This window comes from Canis lupus, chromosome 25, assembly GCF_003254725.2.
Source record: "Canis lupus dingo isolate Sandy chromosome 25, ASM325472v2, whole genome shotgun sequence".
NCBI lineage: Eukaryota > Metazoa > Chordata > Mammalia > Carnivora > Canidae > Canis > Canis lupus.
In genome coordinates, this window is record NC_064267.1 from 48,450,768 (window position 1) to 48,463,105 (window position 12,338).

A 12,338-nucleotide genomic window follows, 5' to 3' on the forward strand; every position below is an offset into this window, starting at 1 on the left:
CAATCCCCAGCAAACACAGCCTCCTGCCACGAGTCCCCACTTTACCACACCCATTAATGGCTCTGGTAGCCACCAGGAGAGACTTAAAATCCTGGCCTCTGCCTGGGTGGCTCAGGTGGTTGAGCATCCGACTCTTGATTTTGGCTCAGGTGGTGCTCAGGGCCGTAGGATCGAGGCCCTCGATGGGCTCTGAGCCGAGCGTGGAGCCTGCTTGGGATTCTCTCTCTCCCACCCCCTCTGCCTCCCCCACCCCTCCCACACACACACTTGCACACATTCTCTTTCTCTCTCTCAAAAAATAAAATAAAATCTTTAAAAATCGTAGCCTCCTCTCTCACCTCATCGGCACCCCCCGCCCCAGCATCTTGTATGCCAAACATACGGAGCTATGGGACAGGTGTCGCCCATCACTCTCTATCCTTCCAGATGCAGTTTCCCCCTTCCTCCAGGAAGCCCTCCCTGGTTTCACAGGGGTGGCACAGGAGCCTATTATCCTCACAGCATCTGTCCTCAGGTTTGACTAAAACAGATAGTTTTTGTTGCATAAATGAAGAAGTCACTGAAAAAGATTAATATTGTTGGCAAAAAGAAGTGTTTTATTTTTTTATATTAACTGTAATACATGTTTATTGGAGGAAATAATAAGGAAAATTCAGACAATAGAAAATAAATACTGTGACCAAGCATAAAACCTGTTAAGATTTTGTTTTATTCCCCTCTGATGTTTCACCTATGGATGTCTTTGGATATAGTCTCAATTGCATGTTTGGAAATGCCACACTTTTACTTTTTTTTTTTTTTTAAGGAAAAAAATAAGCTCAACTATTGTATCAAATGTTCTGAGAAATGTCATCCCCCCAGAATATGGCACCGAGGACATCCCTTATGACCAAGGACGATGTCCTTGTTTTCCTATCTTTGGACACAAAGGGTCTTGTGTTTGTTTACAGTTGCAAATAACACGGCGGTGAATGTCTTTACAAGTAAATAATTTCTTGAACTTACTTCCTTAAATCGGAATATGAGATGAGTAAACACAAATGTGGGAAGTGCAAACGTGCGTGAGGATCCAGATACTGGTTCCCAGATTGCTTTCCTGAAAGGTTGGCTCCGTTTACACCCGCTCCCCTGTCGTCTGGAAGTGGCTTCCTCCCCATGGGGTCAAGCGCTGTGATTACTCTTAGCCTTCGCCCGTTTGATGGCTACAAACTGGTAGCCCTAGGCCGCTTCGGGTTTTTTGGTGTGGTTTTTTTTTTAAAGATATTTATTTATTTATTTATTTATTTATTTATTTATTTATTTATTTATTTATGATAGACATAGAGAGAGGCAGAGACACAGGAGGAGGGAGAAGCAGGCTCCATGCAGGGAGCCCGATGCGGGACTCGATCCCAGGACTCCAGGATCGAGCCCTGGGCCAAAGGCAGGCGCTAAACTGCCGAGCCACCCAGAGATCCCCCGCCGCTTCGGTTTTTGAAGTTCTCTCTCTAATTGTCAAAGCATGTCTTGGAGTGTTAGGCTTTTTGCTCTGGTTTGGGTGCCGTGCAGATGTATTTATTTACCTTTCCATAGCTGTGGCGAATGTTTTTCCGAGTTGAGATCGGGCCGGGCAGATGCTTGACAACCGTTAGAGTGATTCTCCCGGCAGGGCCTCCTCTTTAAGCTGTGCGAGTCCTCACGGCATGCTGAGCAGATGAAAGAGAGATGAAGGGTGGAGCTAAGTGGGATCGAAATGATGGATTCACCCTGGGTAAATGCTTACGCACACCTCTCTTTAAAAATAGCACTGGTTCGTGAAACACCACTGGCTGCTCCAGCACACTGTTTCCTAGGGGACCGTTGCTGATGGGCAGAGGCCCACCAGGACTCCTTCATTCCCACCCCCGTGTGAGGTGCGTTCACCTGACCCGGCGTCGCCCATCGCTGCCTCCAGAGTCGGCCTGAGTCGGCCTCTGGCAGGAGACCAGGGCAGCCTGGCTGAGATCCAGCACCAAATCATTGAACACAACCCAGCTGGGAGGAGCGGGCTTTCTGTGCTCTTGGACATCTGACAAAGGGTGGTGGACGGTTACGCTTCTAAAAGGGAAAAAGTAATGCATGCTCGAAGGATGATGTGTCAGTTAGGGTTTTTTTGTTTTTTTTTTTGTTTTTTTCTTTTTTCAGAGAGAGGAAAAAGTCTGAAATGTCCCAAATAAAGCTATTTCCTGTGTCTATACCACAGCTGGGGAGCCAAAAGCAGTATTGTTCAAATGGAGGTCACCCTGTTCTAGGAAGTGTGCGCCCTGACACGTTGGTGTGTCTGCTTGGCCGCGGGGCCTTAGACAGGTCACTTGTCAAGACTAGAATAATGACATCTCCTGCTGGGAGCAGCCACCAGGCCAGATGGTGTTCGGAGGCTCCTCCCAGCTGTGGTTGTAAGAAAGAAGGAAAAACGTTTGTCAGGCGGCGGCCAGGGGTGGGTGGGAGAGTCAGGACCATGGATAGTCCTGCACAGCTTGAGTACCCTACTCAACCCCAAGGCTCAGTGTCCACCGTGGTGCCACGGGAACAACTACCCTGATCTTTAGGGCCGCCGGGGCTTCAGTGAGATCAACACAGCGCCTGTGTGAGCCAGGGTCCCGCGTCCAGGAGGTTTGTGCAGCAGTGTTCCCGCAGACAACACACCCTGGGTTCAGACCCACCTCCACCTACCCACCAGCCGCGGGACCTCCCCAAGCCACTCACTCTGTGCTTTGGTTTCCTTCTCCTCATTTGGACAGCAGGAGCTTGTCTCCAGCTTCATCTGGAAGGTGTCCCTTGGGAGTCCAGCAGAGGTGGTGAGCACGGCACAGGGAGGGGGTACGAGGGTACTCCCAGGTGGGGAGGACAGCCCCAAGTCCCCCTCTTTGAAGGTCCCATCCCATCCCACCCTCTTGTCTCACCTGAAGAGACCTACAGTATTTTCACATAGCACCTGGGGGAAGCAGTCTCTTGCATCCAAAGAGGGTCTGAGGATTCTGAACTGAGGAAGCCCCTCCGGTTCGTGTGGCTGCACCTGCTGTCCCACCAGGACATGCTGTCCCAGGTGCCGAGCAATGAGCTCATGTCAGCTTGCTGGTCACCGGTGGGCCCCTGCCACAACCTGCACTGCACATGCACATCCTGTGAGCACGGATGGGTAACTTGTAAGCTGCCATGAACTGCAAACCTGAGATCCTGGGGCTTTTCACATGGTGAAGGCTCAGAAGCACTTACTCCCAACCTCTGGAAACAAATCAGGCATGACCCATGCTCCCACGAGAGCTAATTTGTTGTCACATGTCCGAAACCAGGACGGCACAGCAGAGGGTCTCGCCAGCTCTCGGGTACAGTTGGTTGGATACATTTTTTTTTTAAAGATTGTATTTATTTATTTGACAGAGAGATACAGAGATAGTGACAGAGATAGTGAGAGATAGCACCAGCAGGGGGAGGCAGAGGGAAAGGGAGAAGTAGACTCCTCGCTGAGCAGCGAGGCTCGATCCCAGGACCCCAGAAGGCAGATGCTTAACCCACTGAGCCACCCAGGTGCCCCTCAAAATAGAGCTTCTTAAAACAAAGATGGAACATGTGGTTCTTGTGCAAGAGAGTTAGGCTTTTGTGCTCAATGAAAACTGAATATTTAAAAAAATAAATATTGGGTAAAAGATTAAAAATTCTTAGGTATCTGAAATCATATTAGTTGTCCAAAATGGGAAGCAGAGAATTTTCTGCAGCCCTGAAATGCAAATTTTATCTTGCCTTTAAAAAAAAAAAAATTGACTGGGGGCAACTGCTGGTGTGCGACACCAGGGTCAAGTTGGGGGTGGAGTTTACTAAAAAAAAAAATATTGGCTTAATTGTTCCAAGTTTGGTTTATTATGCTGGTTATTCTGAGAGAGTAACTATCATATATTGAAATGAGATCTTACAAATATCTAAAAACGGATGATATGTATTTTTAAAATATTTCCCTTAGCTTAAAGGTCTGAATAAAACCTTTCAATGTGATTCATCTTGTCTTTTCAAGTATTGCTATACATAACCCAAAAATACTGACTTTTGGTGTCTTTAATAAGGAGCCACAGTGTTTTTCATAGAGCATGACGGAATTCTGCTACATATGGTGGAAGCGTCCAAACTTTTTTTAGATTAAGGACAGACTTATCGATACAAGTATGTTCACTGTACAATACATCAAAAAGTGATCTTGGTTTTGTATTAAATAAAACTCTGCCACGGATTAGGCTGTTAACTGAATTCTTCAGCTGTTGGCTGGACCCTCCTTTATGACAAACACTTAAATTTTTATAAGTTGCTTTAGTAAAAAAAAAAAAAGGAAGAAGAAGAAAGAAACTTGGGGATTCACTTCAAAGGCTTGGAGTCACCCCAGGAGGCATAGCAGACTCACCTGTCCCTGGGCAGGGAGCTGAGCCCAAAGGGACAGCGTGGGAGTGCCCCAAGGCAGGTGCGGGTGCCTCATGCAGGAGAGCTTGGCAGACACCTGAGAGGTGTGGGGGCTTCGCCCCGTCCTCCCAGGAAGGCCCGGGGAGGCTTCACAAGAGGGCTCACCTTCTCCCCAGCCAGCGCGCCCACCTCTCACTTCTCAGCAGCCCCCGAGCCGCGTTCCGGTCGGCGTTCCCCTAGCGCGACTTGGTGCGGGCACGTTTCTATTTCACGCCAGGGCACTTATCACAGTTATAATTAATTACTTACTTGTGCGATCGTTCAACATCTGTCTGCCCCCGGTGTGCTTGCCTGTTGTCATTGTTTTTTGGTTTTTTTTAAAAGATTTTATTTATTTATTCATGAGACACACACAGAGAGAGAAGCAGGCTCCCTGCAAGGAGCCCGATGTGGGACTCGATCCAGGGACTCGGAGATCACGCCCTGCACCAAAGGCAGACGCTCAACCGCTGAGCCACCCAGGCGCCCCTGCCTATTGTCATTGTTAATGCACGCACGGTTGGCTTGGAACGGGACACGTGGTAGGCCCTCGATCCCTGTTTGTTGATTGAATGAATGAGGGAAGGAGCGGAAGGGAGGGCCCGGGGCGTTGTCTGGGGTAACTGCACTCACCCTGAGGCCTGACTGGTCTGAGGCAGTGGCCGTGGGAAGGCTCCACGCTGGTTCTGAAAACAGAAGCTGGCTGGCTTGGGTACTGGGTGGGAAGCAGGGGAGCATGGGCCCTGAGAGGGGGGCCAGCTGCGGGCGTGTGTGGGCATTGAGGGCATCAAGGCTCCATGTGCCCCCCACCCCCACCCCCCGTAAGTGTTGTCTCCTTTCGTCCATAACAACCCTGTAAGGCTGGTGCCATTATCGCCTCTCCTTTACAAGTGGGGGAAATTGAGGCACAGAGATGTTAGATAAAGCTTTCCTAGGGACGCTGGTTGGTCATGCCCCCATGGGAGAGGAAGTGCAAGAGAAAGAGTCTCGGAGCCAGCAGGGGTGCCTCTTTGGACGTGTGGAGTTCCAGATGGCTTTGGGACATGCAAGGGGCAGGTGCACTGATGCTTGGAGAGGTCAGGAGTCGAAATACCGATCTGGTGCTGGGGCTGCCTGGGTCATGGCCAAACAGAGGGGCCAGGAGAGGCCGGGGAGCCGGGGGCATTACAGCAAATGCTCTGAAGGCCGCCCGGGGATCTGAATACCCACCCCCACCACGAGTGTGGGGCAAGGGTGTAAGTGAAGTTGTGTGTCCCCTTGATTTTCTGTGGCATCCAGAAATAGGTAATTAGCCAATAAAATGCAAAGATCACTATTCACTACTTGCAGGAGTGGTTGATAGTATCAGTGAAAGGAGAGATCCGCACAAAGGCCTGAGTTTGCATAAAAGAAATCTGGCATCAGTGATCAAGTGTGTGATATACTTTTTAAAGATTTATGTATCCATTTGAGAGAGAGAGAACACGTGTGCAGGGGCAGAGGGAGAGGGAGAGAGCATCTCAAGCAGTCTCCTCGCTGAGCCCGGGCGCCCTGTGCAGGGCTGGGTCCCACAACCCTGAGGTCGGGACCTGGGCCGACACCAGGAGTCGCAGGCTCAACCAGCTGAGCCACCCAGGCGCCCCACGTGTGTGATTTTTAAAAGCAAAATTAAACAAGACAAAGAACTGTATCTGACCTCTTAAAAGACCCAGAAAGATTCTTCACCTTGGGTCCGTGAATCCCCCAAGGGCCTTCGCTGGATTTCGAGAGATCCCTGAAATCGAGCAGGGAAAGAGAGCGGCATTTCTCCACTTTGAATGCAGGCCAGACCCTTGAGTAGTCCCCCAAGGGGGTGCGACGGGAAGCCCGGGTGTCACCTGCCCACTGGGAAGCGCAGCCTGCTATGTCCGCAACACGGGGCCCCCTCGGGTCACCTGGTGCACTAGTACAGGAGCCAGTCCACCGGCTGTTCAGCTGCCCCCCCTCTGCCCCCCCCCCCGCCACCCACGCCACCCCCCTGCCACCCGCACCTCCAGGCCGCTTCCTGTTTCTCTGTGCGTCTCCCAGCAACGGCCGCGGGAGGCGTGGGTTCCACTTCCAGGGTTTGTCCTGATCTCAGAACCCCCCCACCCCCCCTTCGTCATCAGGAAGCCCAGTGAGATCTGAAACACCCTGCTGGAGCTCTGGCCACCCCGGCCTGCGGAGCACGGGAACCCAGCCCCGGCTGTCCTCGAGGTCACGCCCCCAAGGTCATTGTCCCCGTGTTCCCCGAGCCCCTTTACCTTCTCAGGCACCTGGCACCTGCTCCGTGGGTCCCCGTATGCATCCTTCTGTTCCCATGACTGCTGCGGGCTTCCTGACTGGGCTCCGATTGATACACTGTAGCACAATTTAAAAATACAGTTTAATAACATAATCCATTTATTTGCATATACTGTGCTTTAAACATTTAAAAATATCGTTCTGAGAATGGCCACAGGTCCTCACCAGTGTGCCGGAGGCATCCGTGATACAAAAGCAGGGACGAATTGGAGGTGGTCACCTGCCTAATTCATTACAGTTTCTTCTGTTTGGGTTAAAGCCTCTGGGAACACAAAACATAAAGGTTTTCCTTTCCCTTCTTCCTTTCCTTTCTTTTCCAAAAATGTTATGGAAGAAAATGAACTTTGTGTTATTTTCTCCCCTTTCAGGCTCGGGTGCCTGGGTGGCTCCGTTAGTGAAGCCTCAGCCTTGGGCTCAGGTCATGATCTCGGGGTCCTGGGATGGAGCCCCTGCATCCGGCTCTCTGCTCAGGGGGGAACCTGCTTCTCCCTCTGCCTCTGCTTGTGCTTTCTCTCTCTCTCTCTCAAATAAATAAAAATCTTAAAAAATAAAATAAACACAATAAAAGTAGTACATGCTCATAAAAAAAAAAATTACCATGTCATCATTTCTAGGTGTACAGGTGAGTGACATCGGGTACATTCACATTGTTTTGCAGCTATCACCACCGTCCAACCACAGGACATTTTCACCTTCCCAAACTGAAACTCTGTCCCAATTAATCAGTTCCTTATCTCCTTCCCCGAGCCCCTGGCACCCACCATTCTTTCTGTTTCTATGAATCTGATTAACATAAATTTTTACTATTGCGTGTTGCTTTCTCATGGCAAAACGGCTTAAATGTGACACTTAATGCAAATAGTAATTGCCTGATGCTTGCCTTTCTTTTTTAAAATTAAATAAGCAGCTGTCCACATAGAATGTCGTCTTGCCAGTCCTGATTGCTCTTATTTTGCTGATGGTATCTGAAAATTCATGTAGGGTCATGATGACTTAAATCTTTCTACTTCCATGAACTGCAGATGCAGAGAGCTCGTGGCAGGGAGACGGCTCTAAAACAGACGTGCACGGGTCACGTACTTGCAAGATCTCTTGCACACGGATTTCCAGATCTTTCGTGTGGCCAGTTTCACTGTCTGGAACTCCCAACGTCTAACTTCTGTTCTCTGAAGAGAACTTCACACTGATGTTTCTCTTCCTCCTTTTGTGATACTGCATGAACAGAGTGAACTGGAGGGTTTTTTAACCATTATTTTAAAAATTGTGGTTAAAAAAAATACACACAACAAAGTTTAGCACCTTAACCGTGTCAAAGTGCATTCACACTGCTGTTACGCACCCATCGCCGCCATCTCCAGAACATTCTCATCTTCCCCAAACTAAAACTCCGTCCCTACGAAACACAGACTCCCCAGCCCCTCGTGCCCATCCTTCGACTTCCTTCTCTGCGAATGTCACAATTCTGGGGAATCTCGTATAAGCAGAATTGTACAATATTTGTCCTTCTGTGTCTGGCTTACTTCACTTTGCATAATATCTTCAAGTCTCATCCACGTGGTAGCAGGTATCAGAATCTCCTTCCTTTTTAAGGCCCAATAATAATCCATTGCGTGGATGGACCACATTGTGTTTATCTGCTCATCTGTTGATGGCTACCCAAGGTTGCTTCCACTTATGAAGGAATAAACTGGTTTTTGTATCTAATATGAACTAATTAGAAATTTTAATGTGGCTTAACATAAAGAGGACATGGGTGCTAAGGTCCCCCTTTAATCATTATATTTTCTGATATTATTAAGCCACTGTGGGGATCCCTGGGTGGCTCAGTGGTTTAGCGCCTGCCTTTGGCCCAGGGCGCGATCCTGGAGTCCCAGGATCGAGTCGCGCATCAGGCTCCTGGCTTGGAGCCTGCTTCTCCCTCTGCCTGTGTCTCTGCCTCTCTCTCTCTATGTCTATCATAAATAATAAATAAATAAATATTTTTTTAAAAAAAGCCACCGTGGGGATCCCTGGGTGGCTCAGTGGTTTAGCGCCTGCCTTTGGCCCAGGGCGCGATCCTGGAGTCCCGGGATCGAGTCCTGCGTCAGGCTCCTGGCATGGAGCCTGCTTCTCCCTCCTCCTGTGTCTCTGCCTCTCTCTCTCTCTCTCTCTCTCTCTCTATGTCTATCATAAATAATAAATAAATAAATATTAAAAAAAAAAAAGCCACCGTGCCACATTTAGCACAGGCCCCTGGCAATGCTCCCCTGTGGCCACGAGGAGGCAGGGGGTGCACCACCCCTCCCCAGGCTTTTCTCCCAGACTTCTGTTCCTCACCGCCTACCCGCCTCTACCTTCTTCAAGAGATAAAGATTCCGAAAGATAAAGATAGTTCTATTATGCTTTATTCTAAATGTAGGACATGCATTTTAGATAATCACAGAATATTAGAACTGAAATCTCTGAATATTTCTTTTTAATATTCTTCGTGGCAGATGATTTCTTCACTCTCAACAACCTAAAGCTGCCATAGGAGAGCCTCTTTGCCCGAAGAGAGAAGTTCAGGAGCTTCTCTTACCTAATACCATTCTTTGGAGACACAGTCGTACCTCCTTATCTGGCCTCTGCCGTTTAAGTCTAACTTCTAGATCAGAATCACAACTAGGAAGTGACCAGGTGCCTCAAAGAAAGTAACGGTGGCAAAGTTCAGGCCTCTTGTTCTAGGAAGGTAACATGGTCCCTCCCGCCAGAGCCCCCGGCTTCGAACCCCGGTAATGCTGCGATTCTAAGGGTTGAAGCACTTTACACGTTGCCCTGCACCGGGGGTGCATGCAGGCTGGCCACGCTGCGTGGGGCAGGAAGGCTCATAGGGAGGGGGGGTTGGTCTGCACCCCTTGGTAAATGGTACTGGACACGTTAAGATTCAGACGGCATGCCCCTGGAATTATTTTGTGACCTTGTGCATTACAGACCGAGAACCTGCTCTGCACCTACAGTTAGTGTTTTATTTATTTAAATATTGAATACGAACAATTGCTCATTTGATGCTTATTAGCCGTACTAAGTAGGTAACATCACTACCCCTATTTTACAGATGAGGACACTGAGGCATGGAGAGGGGTTGCATCACTGGCCCAAGGCTGACCGCGAGTCTAGATGGCGAGTTTGGGCAGACGCGGACTTCCTGCCCAGACAGGGCTGGCCCTACAGCTTGAGCCCGTGAGCAACTCCCCCGGGCCTCACCCCGCAGAAAGCAATTGTTTTCTAACATCAACAATAATAATTAACTTTTCACCTGCTTCAGAGCTATTCTTTCTCCAAGGTGTCTGCCTGGTGTCTCTTTTATTGGTCCAAACGAGATGCCTTTAGCCTTTAGCCAACGGAGTCTTGTTCTGAGACTTGTCATTTGCTTCCTTTCAGGGCTCTCAGCAGATGATTGACAACAGACTTTCTGCTTACTTTATTGGCAACTTTAATGCTATTTAAATTCTTACAAGCTCTGAGTCCTGCCCTGTGTGATTACAGCATAAGCACTGACTCGGATGCTGCTGTGTCCTTGCTATTTCCCTAAGTGTGGAGGACTCATGTTAAGATGGGGCGCCTGGGTGGCTCAGTGGTAGAGCATCTACTTTGGCTCAGGTCATGATCCTGGGGCCCTGGGATCAAGTCCCACATGGGGCTCCCTGCAGGAGCCTGCTTCTGTCTCTGCCCCCTCTCTCTGTGTCTCTCACAAATTAATAAACAAGATCTTAAAAAAAAAAAAAAGATGAGACCAGTGGACCAGGGCCACTGGAGTGTTACTATGACAGCCGTTCCAAGTGCATGCAGGACAAAGAAATCTGCAGTGTTAACTATGGAGAGGGGGTGGAATGTGTTACCACTTGCAGATGATGTGTACGCCTAATCCAAAATATCAGTCGAAAGTGAGAGTTCAGTTTGCAATCGTTTGTAAGGGCATAGGGAAAAAAAAACCCTATAGCATGGCCATATCCCACAGTAATGATTTTTTTAATTAAGGCAAAAGGTTAAGATCCCATTCAAAGTAGCACTGAGATGAAGAGAACTATTACAATTTTCTGAATATACATCAGATTTTAAAGTGGAGAGAGACATGCCTTCTTCCTGAATGAGAAAACTCAATGTTGTGAACATGTGAATCCATCCCCAAAAAACTGATGAATATAATGTGATTCAAATAAAATTCTCCTAAACATTGGCCCCTAAACAAGACTGGTTTTAAGTTGGGCAAGTGAACTCTAACGTTAATCTAGGAGAGTAAATAGTGAGACCATCAAGAAATTTTGCAGAAAGAATCATGAGGGCGATTTTCAACTTGTTTTGTAGCCTATGGGTTCTTTGTTCAAACAAAATCCTACCTCCCTATCCAGATGCTCTCAGCGGGGCCTTTACTGCTTCCTGAATAAACTTCAAGTTCCTTAGCCTATTATAAAAAAAAAAAAAAAAAAAAAGAACGTTCTAACAATATCTGAAGGTATTCTGAGAAGCAATAAAATTCCCACGATGCCATCGCTTGAATAGAGCAGCTGGGTTGTTTATTTAGTGTTTCCTTCCAGCCTTTGTCTACACGCATTCATTTTTACCTAGTCGTGTTCATGATATACTTGTTTAAGGACCGAGGATGCTGAAAGCCTGGCTTTGGGAAGGGTAGGAAGGCAATGCCAAGATTCTGGACTTAAACGGGGGGCAGCTACCCCACAGGGCAAAGCTCTCCAAGTGCTCCAAAAATGTTGTTTAAAGCTTTAAGCCTGGGCCCCTGGGGGGGCTCAGCAGTTGAGCATCTGCCTTCGGCTTAGGTTCGGATCCTGGGATCCCAGGATCAAGTCCTACACTGGGCTCCCCACAGAAAGCCTGCTTTTCCCTCTGCCTGTGTCTCTGCCTCTCTCTGTGTGTCTCATGGATAAATAAATAAAATCTTAAAAAAAAAAAAAAAAAAAAGCTTTAAGCCTAATCCAAACTAATTAAGTGCTGGAAACTACATACGGCTTCTCTAAACCTGTATGTGAAGTGTCACTCCAGAGTCCCTAGTCTTGCAGGAAAAATAGTCTGTGTGCTTTGGAAGGACAGATAGAATGTGCTGCAAGCTGTTTGTGCCAGCCTGGTCCCCCCTGTGACCTGCCGTCCTGTGTGGTGGCTGCGTCCCCCCACCCTCCCCCATTTTACATAGGATGCTGGAAAGGGGTCACGGGAGTACCTGAAACTAATAAGCAGCAGAGTAGGGATTTCAGCCAGGCCCCAGCCTCCGACCTCCAGGTAGGTGTCTGCAGGAATCACCAGGGCCCAGGTAGGCTGTGCAGGCTGCGGGGGCTCCCCTCGGCCCCGACTCCTCAGCGCTCATTCACCCACATAGGCCAAGAAACTCCGTTGGCCTCCATTGGTCAAAGAATGGCTGAACTCCATTCTTTGACCTTCTTACTTGGAACACTCTTACTTGCAGGTCTACTTCCACCGTCACCCCCTTGGCCTTGGCATGACCGCACCACCTCTGACATCTCAGCTTCGGACCTCCCACCCTGTGGCCCCCACCTTCTGTCTCGGGAGTGCCTGGTGCTGACTCTCTTCCCACTACAGCCACTAGCCTTGCTTTTGAGTCCTCA

The 12,338-nt window shown here is 48.7% G+C and overlaps 1 protein-coding gene and 1 long non-coding RNA gene across 48 annotated transcripts in view; one reads left to right on the forward strand and one right to left on the reverse strand.

Moving 5' to 3' along the window:
* LRRFIP1 (LRR binding FLII interacting protein 1) overlaps nt 1-12,338 on the forward strand; it is a 139,347-nt gene that overhangs the window by 40,201 nt on the left and 86,808 nt on the right. The window lies entirely within an intron of this gene.
* On the reverse strand, nt 759-6,397 carry LOC112669972 (uncharacterized). 3 transcript variants are annotated; one of them, XR_004819021.2, is made up of 5 exons: nt 6,300-6,397; nt 6,119-6,196; nt 2,922-3,141; nt 2,725-2,795; nt 759-1,685 (listed from the first exon to the last, which is right to left on the reverse strand). It is a non-coding gene; the product is annotated as an uncharacterized LOC112669972 (long non-coding RNA). The 3 variants fall into 3 exon arrangements; XR_007405799.1 differs by having other exon boundaries at nt 6,119-6,393; XR_007405798.1 differs by having other exon boundaries at nt 2,922-6,393.